We start from the raw sequence: 13,790 nt of genomic DNA, 5'->3' as shown, positions 1-13,790 counted from the left end.
TTTTCGTTATTTAGTGTCAACTGCCACCTGCCACACCATACAGCAATCTTTTCTAAATCGCTTCGCAACTGATACTGGTCTTCGGATGACCTTACTAGACGGTAAATTACAGCATCATCTGCGAACAAACTAAAAGAACTGCTCAGATTGTCACCCAGGTCATTTATATAGATCAGAAACAGCAGAGGTCCCAGGACGCTTCCCTGGGGAACACCTGATATGTGGTGGCTTCAATATAAATTTTGTATATTATGGCGCAAGAAAAAAGATGTCAGCGAATATCCTAAATTCATATCATTTGAACCAGACTGTGTTTTTTCCAGCTAGAGTACAGACTAAAACATGGCTCAAATGGCTCTGAGCACTATGGGACTTAACATCTGTGGTCATCAGTCCCCTACAACTTTGAACTACTTAAACCTAACTAACCTAAGGACATTACAGACATCCATTCCCGTGGCAGGATTCGAACCTGCAGCCATAGCGATCACGCGGTTCCAGAGTGTAGCGCCTAGAACCGCACGGCCACACCGGCCGGCCTAGGGTACAGGGGAACAGTAGCAAAGCCATAGACAATATTTTTATTCATTCTTCATTATTAGATGGCCATTCTGTTAGTAAAAGGGTGAATGGCCTTTCAGACCATGATGCACAAATTTTAACACTAAAAGGCTTTTGTACTCAAACAAATGTCACATATAATTACAAACTGTGTAGGAAAATTAACCCAACAGCAATAGAGAGTATTTTAAACCTTGTCAAGGAACAAGAGTGGTAGGATTTTTATAATGCCAATAACATAGATGATAAATATAATGCTTTCAAATGTTTCAAATGGCTCTGAGCACTATAGGACTTAACATCTATGGTCTTCAGTCCCATAGGGCTTTGTTGTTGTTGTGGTCTTCAGTCCTGAGACTGGTTTGATGCAGCTCTTCATGCTACTCTATCCTGTGCAAGCTTCTTCATCTCCCAGTACCTACTGCAACCTACATCCTTCTGAATCTGCTTAGTGTTTTCATCTCTTGGCCTCCCTCTACGATTTTTACCCTCCACGCTGCCCTCCAATACTAAACTGGTGATCCCTTGATGCCTCAGAACATGTCCTACCAACCGATCCCTTCTTCTAGTCAAGTTGTGCCACCCATAGAACTTAGAACTACTTAAACCTAACTAACCTAAGGTCATCACACAACACCCAGTCATCAAGAGAATGCTTTCCTTAACACATTTCTCATGCTCTTTGAGAGTTGCTTTCCATTAGAACGTTCTAAACGGGGTACTAGCAGTAATAGGCAGTCTGGGTGGTTGGCTAGTGAGATTAGGATATCATGTACAACAAAGCGGGAATTATATCAAAATGTTAGAAGTAATCACAATCAAGAAACAGTAATAATAATAATGGCATCCGTCCATCCTTTAGGGATGATGGTGTAGCGTGCTTAATTCAGAGTCTGCAGCGTCTGCTGTAGCTAAAAAGTCCCACTCGAGAGTGGCAGTCCCTACTGCAGTTTGGACATGGGAAATTTGAGGGACTTCTAAAAGAAGCCGCTCTGTCTCTTCGCTTTGTCCTCTTCCTGATTTGTTCCTGTGTGCGTTCGTCCTCTGAGAGCTTGACGCCATTGCGCACAGTTACTCGCCACTTGACACGGTCATCTGCAATGCTTTCCTAGCGACTTGGATTGATTCTGGTCTTGCTCAGGTTCTTCTTGCAGACATCCTTGAAGCGAAGATGCGGTCGTCCTACTGGCCTCACACCCTCCTGAAGTTCTCCGTACAGCAGTTGTTTCGGTATCCGTTCAGGACCCATGCGCCTGACATGTCCCAACCATCTTAGACGTCGATGACTCAGGAGTGCAAGGATGCTGGTTGTGCTTGCACGATGAAAGACTTCGGTATTGGGTACTCTATCTCTCCAAGAGATCTGAAGGATCTTCCGGAGACAGCGGAGATGGAAGCTGTTGAGTCGAGATTCATGCCTAGAAAGAGTTGTCCATGTCTCGCAGCTATAGAGAAGGGTGCTTACAACACAAGCGTTGTAGACTTTTAATTTAGTTTTTGTGGTAAGCAGTCCGTTGTTCCATACTCTGTTTTTCAATCTAGCCATGACAGATTATACCTTTGCGACTCTGTTAGTAATTTCAGTGTCCATGGCCAAGTTGCTACATATTGTGGATCCCAAGTAGGTAAAGTCATCAACTACCTGGAGAGGATTGCCATCAATGCTGATGGATGGAAGGTTGGTAGTGCTCTGCGCCATGATCTTAGTCTTTTGAAGGCTGATGAGTAGACCAAATTTTTCACAGGCATTTGATAATTTGTTGATTATATACTGCAGCTCATCTTCTGTGTTCGCTACTAGAGCTGCATCGTCCGCATATAACAACTCACGGATAACAACTGTATTTACTTTAGTCTTGGCCTTGAGGCGAGCAATGTTGAAAAGATTTCCGTCAGACCTCGTATGTAGATACACTCCCTCCTCACAGTCTTCAAAGGCAAATCTGAGCAGAAGGGAAAAGAAAATCCCAAATAATGTAGGAGCTAACACACGCCCCTGTTTCACACCGCTATTAACAGGGAATGCTTCTGATGTTTTATCGTTAAAGCAGATCGTTGCTTGTGTTTTCTCATGGAAAGAGACAATTATCTGTAATAGTTAAGGTGGGCATCCAATCTTCTGCAACAGTTTGAAAAGCCCATTTCTGCTCACTAAATCAAACGCTTTAACAAGGTCAATGAAATCAATATAAAGTGGCCTCTGCTGCTCACTACATTTCTTTTGTAGCTGTCTTAAGGAGAAGATCATATCTACGATTGATCGGCCGGGCCTGAAGCCACACTGAGATTCTGGGTAGATTCTGGAAGCTAAGATTTGTAATCGCATTAGGATGACTCTTGCATAAGCTTTCCCGGCTACATTTAGTAATGAAATGCCTCGGTAATTGTTACAGTCACTTCTGTTCCCTTTCTGTTTATATAGAGTAACTATCCCCAATTCCGCATACTCATCGGGACATAACCTTCTTCCCAGCTGGTTGTGATAAGTGAATATAAATGTTTGAGAAGAACAGACTTGTTATACTTAATAACCTCTGTAAGGATCCCGTCTTCACCTGGGACCTTTCCATTAGCAAGAGAATCTATTTCTCTACTAAGTTCTTCCATAGTAGGCATTGCATCTAGTTCTTCCATAACTGGCATTTGTTTGATGGCGTCACATGCATCTTTGCTAACTTCATTCTCGGCTGCATACAACTCGAGGTAGTGTTCAACCCAGCGTTCCATTTGTTTGCCTTCATCAGTAATGACTTCACCCGTCTTGGATTTCAGAGGAGCTGTTTTTCTGAAGTTGGTCCAATTGCTTTCTTAATACCATCGCACATTGCCTTAGCATCCCCAGAATCGGCCGCTTTCTGTATACCTGCACATAAATTCAACCAGTACTTATTTGCGCATCTCCTGGATGTTTGCTGCGCCCTGTTCTTTGCTTTTCGTAGGTCATCTCGAGTTCTTTCATTTGGGTTTCTTTTGTAAGCAAGCAGGGCTTTCCGTTTAGCCTCAGTGACTGGTTCCATTTCTTCCAAATTTTGCTCGTATCAGTCCTTTTTTTTTCCTTTTATTACATAGGCCAATACTGCTGAGTTGTAAATTGCACCCGAGAGTTTTGCCCATTTCTTGTCAACATTCCTTTCTGCTTGCACGTTTCCTGGGAAAGCACTTTCAAAATTACTGGCAAAATCTTGCTTTCTTTGTGTGTCATGAACATGATCTGTGTTGATACGGGGATGACCTCTGGTTTAGCGTGGTGACATTTATTAGAATGTGCACGCCACCAGGGCGTGGTCAGTGTTGCAATCGGCACTATGATAACTTCGTGTCAGTAGCACATTTTTGAGATCAGTACGCCTAGCTATGACTAAGTCAAGTTGATGCCAGTGATGAGAGCGCGGGTGTCTCCAAGACACCTTGTGCTGGCCCTTAAGCTGGAAATATGTGTTTGTAATACAGAGTCCATAAAAGCAGCAAACTTCAAGCAGTCTCTGGCCATTTTCATTCATTTTTCCCTTCCAATGATGTCCCAGGCAATTCGGCCATATGTCATTATCTGATCCAACTCTAGCATTAAAGTCCCATAGAATATACAGTGTCTCGGTGCTAGGTACCTTGGCTATTCTGTCGCTGAGTAAATCATAAAACAGACCCTTCTCTTCCATGCTGGATGATAAGGTGGGAGCGTACACATTTAGGACGTTGACAGTGCCACTTGAGGAGCATATTTTCAAAGCAATAATTCGCTCTGTTCCACCGGGTGGTGGCACAGAACAGTCCAGGAGGGTGTTTTTAACAGCAAATCCTACGCCATGAAGTATTGGCTCGTCTTAAGACTTTCCTTGCCAGAAGAATGTGTAATTATCCTCCCTGATAGAGCCCGCGTCTGGAAGCCGCGTTTCCTGCAGTCCCGCAATGTCAACATTCAAACGATGGAGTTCTCTGTCAATTACGGCAGTCTTACGGATGAAATCAACATCTTGGGCATCGTCAATGTACCTTGGACACATAGTCCTAACATTCCAGGTGGCAATACGAAATATTGATTTCTTTATTATTTCATTGTTGTTGTTGGTAGGTGTACTATATCAACCCGCTTGTCAAAGATTACTTCTAAGCTCCACACACCCCGTGAAGCAGGCGGATAGTGGCGGGACAGCACCTTATTGGCTGGGGGCTGCCCAACTTGAGGCGGGAGGTAGCTGTCCAATGAGATGCAATGATCTCTCCCACCGTCGGAAGTGGCCCCTGGCACTCGAATCTTACGCCAATAAGACAGAGCTTATAACCGGTAACTGCCTCTTCCCGTGTTGTGCCGAAGTCCTTGGACGTCGCTGAAGTGTCCTCTCCAGGATGCCACAAGCCTGAGCGATAAATATGAAGACTCGTGCGCTGTCCAATCATCACGGTCTCCCTCTCGACCTAATGATAATATCCAGAGGAAAGGCAGGCCAATACGTCTGGTATCACTTCGGTTGCAGGAGCTGCCGGAAGGGGACGTACTGCGCCTTCCAACCGCCTTTGGGGCCCCACTCCAGATTTTCTTTCAGGATTTTCTCCCTTAGTCGTCATCCCTCCCGAGACCAACCACAAGGCAGTGGTGTGTTAAGGTAATTAGAGAAAGAAAAGGAATGGTAACTGAGGAGAGGGTAGGGAATAGGATATATAGGATATAGGATATAAGACGGGTCGTTGTGAGACACACTTTGTCTGGCTCCTCTGCTGAGACCTGCCCAGCTAGGTTGGACCTGCCAGTAGCTACGCTACCGCCGATATAGCTTTCAGCTTCCTTGGAGCACACAAACTCTCCCGCCCACACGGACAGTGCTACGATAAGGCGGTGCCTTATGGGAGAGCAACAGTAGCCCATTACAAACAGTACTGCAAGGTTTTTAAACATGTTATTAGTAAGGCAAAGAATTTATAGTATGCAAATAGAATATCTAACCTGCAGGGTAAAATTAAAATCATATGGTCAGTTATGAAGGATGTGTCTGGTCAGCAGCACAAGGTAGACGATGTAAAGACAGTTCGCAGTAAAAATATTTCTGTTAGTAATAAATCAGGTATATGTACAGTATTTAACAATCATTTTCTGAGCATAGCTGGTGAATTTAATAAAAAATTAGTTTCTACAGGGAATCATACAACTTTCTTGGAAAATGCCTTTCTGAGATTGATGTCTGAAATACTCCGCTGTGATACAGACAAGGGGGAGAGTGAGTCAATAATTAAATCACTTAAGACTAAGGACTATCATGGATATGATGGAGTGCCTAGCAGAATATTAAAGTACTGTGCTGCACATGTTAGCCCTGTATTTAGCCATATTTGTAATTTTTCCTTTAGGAATGGTCAGTTTCCTGAACGATTAAAGTACTCAGTAGTAAAGCAGCCTTATAAAAAGGGACAAAAGGATAATGTAGAAAATTTTAGACCTATTTCTATGCCATCAGTGTTTGCTAAAGTTATTGAAAAGGCTGTGTATGTAAGGATAATTGATCATTTTATGTCACACCATTTGCTATCAAATGTACAGTTCGGCTTTAGAAGTCGTTTAACAACTGAAAATGCTATATTCTCTTTTCTCTGTGAGATACTGGATGGGTTAAACAAAGATATAGAACGCTAGCAGTATTTTTTATTTAATTAAGGCGTTTAATTGTGTTGATCACAAAATATTTCTCCAGAAGTTGGAGCATTACGGAATATGGGGAGTAGCTCACAACTGGTTCACATCTTACCTTAGCAACAGGCAGCAAAAGGTCATTATTCACAATGTTGAGAATTGCTGTGATGTGGGGTCTGAGTGGGGTCGAGTCAAGTGGGGGATGCCCCAGGGATCAGTAATGGGGCCACTCCTGTTCCTTATTTATATAAATGATATGACCTTTAGTGTTACATGTAACTCTAAAGTATTTCTGTTTGCTGAAGACACTAGCTTGGTAGTAAAGGATGTTGCGTGCAACATTGGCCCAGTTTCAAATAGTGTAGTTCATGACCTAAGTTCATGGCTTGTAGAAAATAAACTAACGCTAAATCACAGGAAGACTCAGTTTGTACAGTTTTTAACACACAATTCAACAAACCCCGACGTTTTAATTTCACAGAATGGGCATATGATTAGTGAAACTGAACAGTTCCAATTTCTGGGTGTTCAGGTAGATAGTAAACCGTTATGGAAAGCCCACGTTCAGGATCTTGTTCAAAGACTTAATGCTGCCATTTTTAGTATTCGAACGGTATCTGAAGTGAGTGATCGTTCGACACGAAAATTAGTCTACTTTGCTTATTTCCATTCGCTTAAGTCGTATGATGTTATGCCTTGGGGTAACTCTTCCCATTCTAAAAGGATATTTTTGGCTCAGAACCAGGCGGTTCGGGCAGTAAGTGGTGTAAATTCACGAACCTCTTGTCGACCCCTTGTTCACGAGTCTGGGTATTTTGACATTGGCCTCTCAGTATGTATATTCTTTAGTGTCATTTCTTGTTAACAATATTAAGCAGCTTTCACTCAGTTAATACTCGGCAGAAACCAAACCTGCATTTGGATCTGACTTCCTTAACTCTTGTGCAGAAAGGTGTGCAGTATACTGCTGCATCAATTTTCAACAAGCTACCGCTCTAATTCAAAAATCTTAGCAGTAATCCACGCACTTTCAATTCGAAATTGAAGAGTTTCCTCATGGGTCACTCCTTCTATTCTGTCGAGCAGTTCCTTGAAAAATTAAGCTGATTCTTGTTGTATTGTTGACTGCGTTTACTTAAACTTATGGACTGACTTTTTTCGGGTTCATAAACGTTTTATTTTTGTCTGTTATTACTTTTATGTTGTAATTTCATGTACTGCATGTTCCGTGACCTTGGAGATTTGCTCCTCAATTTGGTCTTACGGAACTTGACGTGTAAATAAATAAATGACTTTCCCTCTCCTCCGCTAGCCAAGATATAATTTCGTCCACCTACATGTGCTGCATCAGTCATTACTGTAGGATCTAGCTGTTGTACTCTTCAAGGAAATGTCGGAATCTGAATCTGTCTTCACAGTTTTCTTTCTTTTTTGTATACTTACGACAGCTTTGGTCGCAGAAATAGCTTTCTGGCTCCCTGCTTTTGGCCTACTCTGTTTTCGATTCGAGGATTTTCCGTATCAGCAATGGATTACTGCTGGAGGTGTGGCCTCCATCGGTTGTGTCCCTGACGGATAGGAAGAGCAGCAACCCGCAGTACACCGCTGTGTGCCTGGCAACTGGGTCGTAGGCAACCGTGTGCCACTTTTCCCGGTTCGTGCCCCTTAAGCGATCTCAATAGTGGGAAGACGATACGCTAGTGTATTTATGGCGATTTTCATGTCGGTAATAACGATACCAATGTAAGAACAACACAACACTGAGTCACCGAGCAGATATCACTTTTAGAAATCAACTGTACCATATTTTAGAAGAGGCGTGACACATTTAAGGGTTATAGTGACTGCTTAATAATTATCTCTGTGTAATAAATAAGATAATAATGAATTATTCAACTGGTGGAGAACAATTTTCTGTGTATGTGACACAAATTTGGTAGGTATCTAGTAAATATTTGCGAAAGTGTGGCTAATGGTTCAAATGGCTCTGAGCACTATGGGACTTAACTTCTGAGGTCATCAGTAACCTAGAACATAGAACTACTTAAACCTAACTAAATTAAGGACATCACACACATCCATCCTGAGGCAGGATTCGAACCTGCGACCGTAGCGGCCGCGCAGCTCCAGACTGTAGCGCCTAGAACCGCTCGGCCACTCCGGCCGGCTGTGGCTAATGTTCTAGAACTATATGCATAGTTATTTTAGTCTGAAAGTGCTGTTTGTCAATATTATTGTTTACCTGGAAAATGGAGTTTGTAGTGGAAGAACGAATTATGACTGACTGTTTCTAAATAGTGGCAGTATAACTAACAGTAGGAACGTTTGTGATAGATTTGGTTTTTGTGAATAGGCTGGGTGTATCATATTTTGGAAAGAATTGGCTGTATAAGTTTTAGGAAACCTTACTCTATCCGCATAATTTCTTTTTAATCTGATCATACGCTGCCTCAGTCTCATCTGCTGAGCTACTACTCATATAAACCTGTACAGTTGTATGTAAATTGAAGGTGGAGAGGGAAGGAGCGAAAGGAAAGAGAAAGGATCACTGCTGTCAGCTGTATTTGGACATTGCGTGGAATCGGCGGCGACGAGTGAAAATGTGCACCAGACCGGGATTCGAACCCGGGACCTCCTGCTTACTCGACAGGTGTGGTAATCACTGCGCCATCCGCGACACAGTGTTATCGCAACTGCATGGACGATCTAGGCACGCCTCAGGGCCGATCGACATTCCCATCGAGCGCCACCTATCAGCAGTCCCTTTCTATTATACTCCCGTTCGCTACTTAGAAATTCCCACAGAAGGTCGGACGTAATTTTTGTATCCGCATTGTAGAAGGTGAATTCATTTCCCAGCTAGGCTTTGAAAAAATTTGAATGTGTGGTGTCTGTTCTTCCGAACATGTCCGAAAAAACAGACACCACACATTCATATAATCTGTACAGTTGTAGTAGGTGTTGGCTTTGTGTCTACCTTGGCTACGAGGCAACGATAATGCGTTCGCTATCTTTTTTTCGTGATATGGCAGCATATCGACATTCTTCTTTTCTTGTTTGTTATTAGACCTACTCCGTCATTAACCCTATTTGATTTCGCATTTATAACCCTGTACTCACCTGACCAGAAATCCTGTTTCCTGCCACCGCACCTCACTTATTACCTAACCTCATTCTACGCGCTCTCATTTTTAAATTCTCTAAGCAACCTACCAGTTTAAGAGATCTAACTTCCATGTTCAAGACTCACAGAATGGCCGTTTTGTTTTTCCTGATGACAACATCCTCCATGGTACTCCCTGCGAAGAGACTCGATTGCGGTACTATTTTACGTTCAGAATATTTTACTCAACAGGGTACTACCATCGACAAGCAGCACAGTAGAGTTCCAAAAATATTGGTCCTAGGTTCCGCTTGCTTTCAAGGATTCGCTGAAACAACACAGCAACTAATAATACAAAGCCAGAGTAGTCTCATCGAGACTGTTGTCCCTGCAACTACAGAAAAGACTACCCTCTCTCTTCAGGAACCACGGGTTAGTCTGGTCTCTTCACAGTTACCCCTTCAGTCTTGTTATTCCGTCTTCAGGAAACAAGTGGCCCATCGGGACCATCCGACCGCCGTGTCATCCTCAGGTGAGGATGCGGATAGGAGGGGTGTGTGGTCAGCACACTGCTCTCCCGGTCGTTACGATGGTTTTCTTCGACCGGAGCCGCCACTATTCGGTCGATCGGTCGAGTAGCTCCTCAATTGGCATCACGAGGCTGAGTGCCCCCGAAAAATGGCAACAGTGCATGGCGGCCCGGACGGTCACCCATCCAAGTGCCAGCCACAACCAACAGCGCTTAACTTCGGTGATCTGACGGGAACCGATGTATCCACTGCGGCAAGGCCGTTGCCTGATTACTCCTACAGTACAGCTATTTGTATCATGGAGGCATGCAAGTGACCTCACCTCAGTAAGGTCGATGGTTTTTGGGTTCATCAATGCCTCTCCACAAATCCTCATAAATTTATTGCAAATCATTAACCCTTTTAAAACTGAACAAAGAAAAAAACGGCATTAGCTTGCCATTTATTGTATTTTACAAAACTTATCGATTTCAGTTAAGTACATATACCTTCTTGGTAGGCTGCTCCAGCACTACCCCAGCCGCATCAGCATGCTCGCACCAAGCGCAGGTTGCGTAGGCTGCCCGTCAGGTGACCCTAGTGCACTTCTTCTGTGCGTGCGCTAGCCACTTTGACCACGCCTGCCCGTGGGCTCCCGTTTCATGTAGCACTCTCGCTTATGCTATAGCCTCGCTGCCAGACCGCCCACGTATCACCTGTTCGCCCACTCAGTCTATATTTTATGTGTTAAGTTAATACGAGACAAAAACAAAAGAGATGTCTCGTGAGTCAGTTCTGGTACTCCTTATTTAAATTGGACAATGACTTCATACACTTCACTGTTCGCATGTACCACATTTTATAGTGTGTGCTCAGTGGACAAGGATTTGGAGTAGTCCAGCAAACGTGAGATCGTTGCTATGTTTGTTGCACTACGAGCTTCATTTCTGATTCGTTCATACCAGAGCAAAATTATCATACATATAAAAAAAATTACGAACTTAATGGGAATCTAAACGAATTTAACGATTTTGTTTGATAACAATACATAGTTTGTCATAATCAACTGTCGAAATATGATTACCAGTAGAGTCTGTTAATCGTATGACTAAACCTAGCTGTATTTCAATGTGCCTTTCTAGTTACTTTGTTGGTGTGGCCATTCTGAATGTTCCATACGTGTTTCGCATTTTACTTTGAGGTTTTTGCAGTGGATTTGATCTGGAATAAAAGAGTTCATACCATAATTTTTGTATTAATAAAGTATTACTTACAATTACTCTTTTTCCTGTCAGATGACAAGAATCGATGATTTTGGCGGGCGAAAAAAATAACTATAAGATATAATTTAGTAATGTAGAAACTATACCGTAATTTTCTGATCTATAAGGGTCGCACATGCAAATAAAACTGTATTATTTCAGATTAAATCCACTGAAGATGGCAGTACATATAAGACGAATGTCTCTGGAATACGAATAGAACATACTCGTATAGATTTCTGCAAGAAAATGGCCTTTGAATTTATGTTACGAGTACCTATTTAGGTAGCTCAGATTCATCATGCTGTTAGCTTGACTTGCTCCTTGGTAAGAGTCCACTAGTTGAAATGTTCGCCCAGCGTGATCTCTAGATATTCTCGTATTTCTCTCTTGAGCATTTCAGAGCCTTCGCCCAGTCTTCGTATACTTTGTTGTTGTTGTGGTGGTTGTGGCGGTTTTTGTGTATCATCAGCATCGACAAGTGCAATGAATATGGATGATACGATACTCTATGGTATTCTGCGGTTTGAATTCACTCTTTTTTTTTAGCAGTTGCATTGATTTGATTTTATAATTGACACTGACAATATTATACACATGTATAATGCATTATTCATACTACAACTTCTCCCGGATAATTATTTTGTTCAAATTGCACAAGAATTCCACCTAACGTAGTGTAATGGTCCCTCCTTCTAGTCAAGTTGTGCCACAAATTCCTCTTCTCCCCAGTTCTAGTCTATATCTCCTCCTTAATTACGTGATCAAACCATTTCATATTCAGCATACTTCTGTAGCACCACATTTCGAAAGCTTGTATTCCCTTCTTGTCTAAACTATTTATCGTCCGCAGTTCACATCCATACATGGCTAAACTCCATACAAATACTTTTAGAAAAGACTTCCTGACAATTAATCTACACTCGATGTAAACAAATTTCTCTGCTTCAGAAACGCTTTCCTTGCCATTGCCAGTCTACATTTTACATACTCTCTACTTCGACCATCATTATTTCGCTCCCTAAATAACAAAACTCAACTACTATCTCATTTCCTAATGTAATTACGTCAGCATCACCTGATTTAATTAGACTACATTTCATTATCCTCGATTTGCTTTTGTTGGTGTTCGTCTTACATCCGCTTTTGAAGACACTGTCCATTCCGTTCAACTGCTCATCCAGGACCTTTTCAGTCTCTGACTGAATTACAATTTCATCGGTGAACCTCAAAATTTTTATTTCATTCTCCGTGGATTTTAGTTCCTACACCAAATTTTTCTTTTGTTTCCTTTACTGCTTGCTCAAAATATAGAGTAACATCGAAGATAGGCTACAACACTGTCTCACTCGCTTTCCAACCACAGCTTCCCTTTCATGTCCCTCGACTTTTGTAACTGTCATCTGGTTTCTGTAAAAATTTTAAATAGCCTTTTGGTCCCTGTATTTGATCCCTGCCACCTTCAGAATTTGAAAGAGAGTATTCAAGTCAATATTGTCAAAAGCTTTCTCTAAGTCTACAAATACTAGAAACGTCGGTTTGCCTTTCCTTAATCTGTCCTCTAAGATAAGTCATAGGATCACTATTGCCTCACGTGTTCCAACATTTCTACGGAATCCAAACAGATCTTCCCCGAGGTCGGCTTCTATCAGTTTTTCCATTCGTCTGTCAAGAATTTGTGCCAGTATTTTGCAGCCGTGAATTATTAAACTTATAGTTCGGGAATTTTCACACCTGTCGACACCTGCCTTCTTTGGGATTGGAATTATTATGTTCTTCTTGAAGTCTGAGGGTATTTCGCGTGTCTCATACACCTTGCTCACCAGATGGTAGAGTTTTGTCAGGGCTGGTTCTCCCAAGGCTATCAGTAGTTGTAATGGAATGTCGTCTACTCCCGGGGCCTTGTTTCGATTTAGATCTTTCAGTGCTCTGTCAAACTCTTCACGCAGTATCATATCTCCCATTTCATCTTCACCTACGTCCTCTTCCATTTCCATAATATTGCCCTCGAGTACATCACCCTTGTACATACCCTCTATATTCTCCTTCCACCATTCTGCTTTCCCTTCTTTGCTTAGAACTGGTATTCCATCTGTACTCTTGATATTCATACAAGTTATTCCAAAGGTCTCTTTAATTTCCTGTAGGCAGTATCTATCTTACCTCTAGTGATATATGCCTCTACATCCTTACATTTTGTCCTCTAGCCATTCCTGCTTAGCCAATTTGCACTCCCTGTCGATCTCATTTTTGACACGTTTCTACTCCTTTTTGCCTGCTTCATTTACTGCATTTTTATATTTTCTCCTTTCATCAATTAAATTCAATATCTCTTTTGTTGCCCAAGGATTTCTACCAGCCGTCGTCTTTTTACCTACTTGATCCTCTGCTGCCTTCACTATTTGATCTGTCAAAGCTACGCATTCTTCTTGTACTGTATTTCTTTCCACTGTTCTTGTCAATCTTTCGCTAATGCTTTCTATGAAACACTCTACAACCTCTGTTTTTTTTTTCAGTTTATCCAGGTTCCATCTCCTTAAATTCCCACCTATTTGCAATTTCTTCAGTTTTAGTCTGCAGTTCGTAACCAATAGATTGTGGTCAGAGTCCACATCAGCCCTTGGAAATGTTTACAATTTAAAACCGGGTTCCTAAATCTCTGTCTTACCATCTGAAACCTTCCAGTGTCTCTAGGCCTCTTCCACGTGTACAACCTTCTTTCATGATTGTTAAAC

General features: G+C 42.1%; 1 pseudogene; it reads right to left on the bottom strand.

The window, feature by feature from the left end:
- Positions 1-9,963: 9,963 nt before the first annotated feature.
- LOC126417376 (5S ribosomal RNA) lies at positions 9,964-10,081 on the bottom strand (annotated as a pseudogene).
- Between the last annotated feature and the right edge of the window lie 3,709 nt (positions 10,082-13,790).

This window comes from Schistocerca serialis, chromosome 8 (assembly GCF_023864345.2).
Source record: "Schistocerca serialis cubense isolate TAMUIC-IGC-003099 chromosome 8, iqSchSeri2.2, whole genome shotgun sequence".
Lineage (NCBI taxonomy): Eukaryota > Metazoa > Arthropoda > Insecta > Orthoptera > Acrididae > Schistocerca > Schistocerca serialis.
The sequence above is the reverse complement of the archived record's forward strand: the minus strand, read 5'-3'. Positions and strand labels throughout refer to the sequence as shown.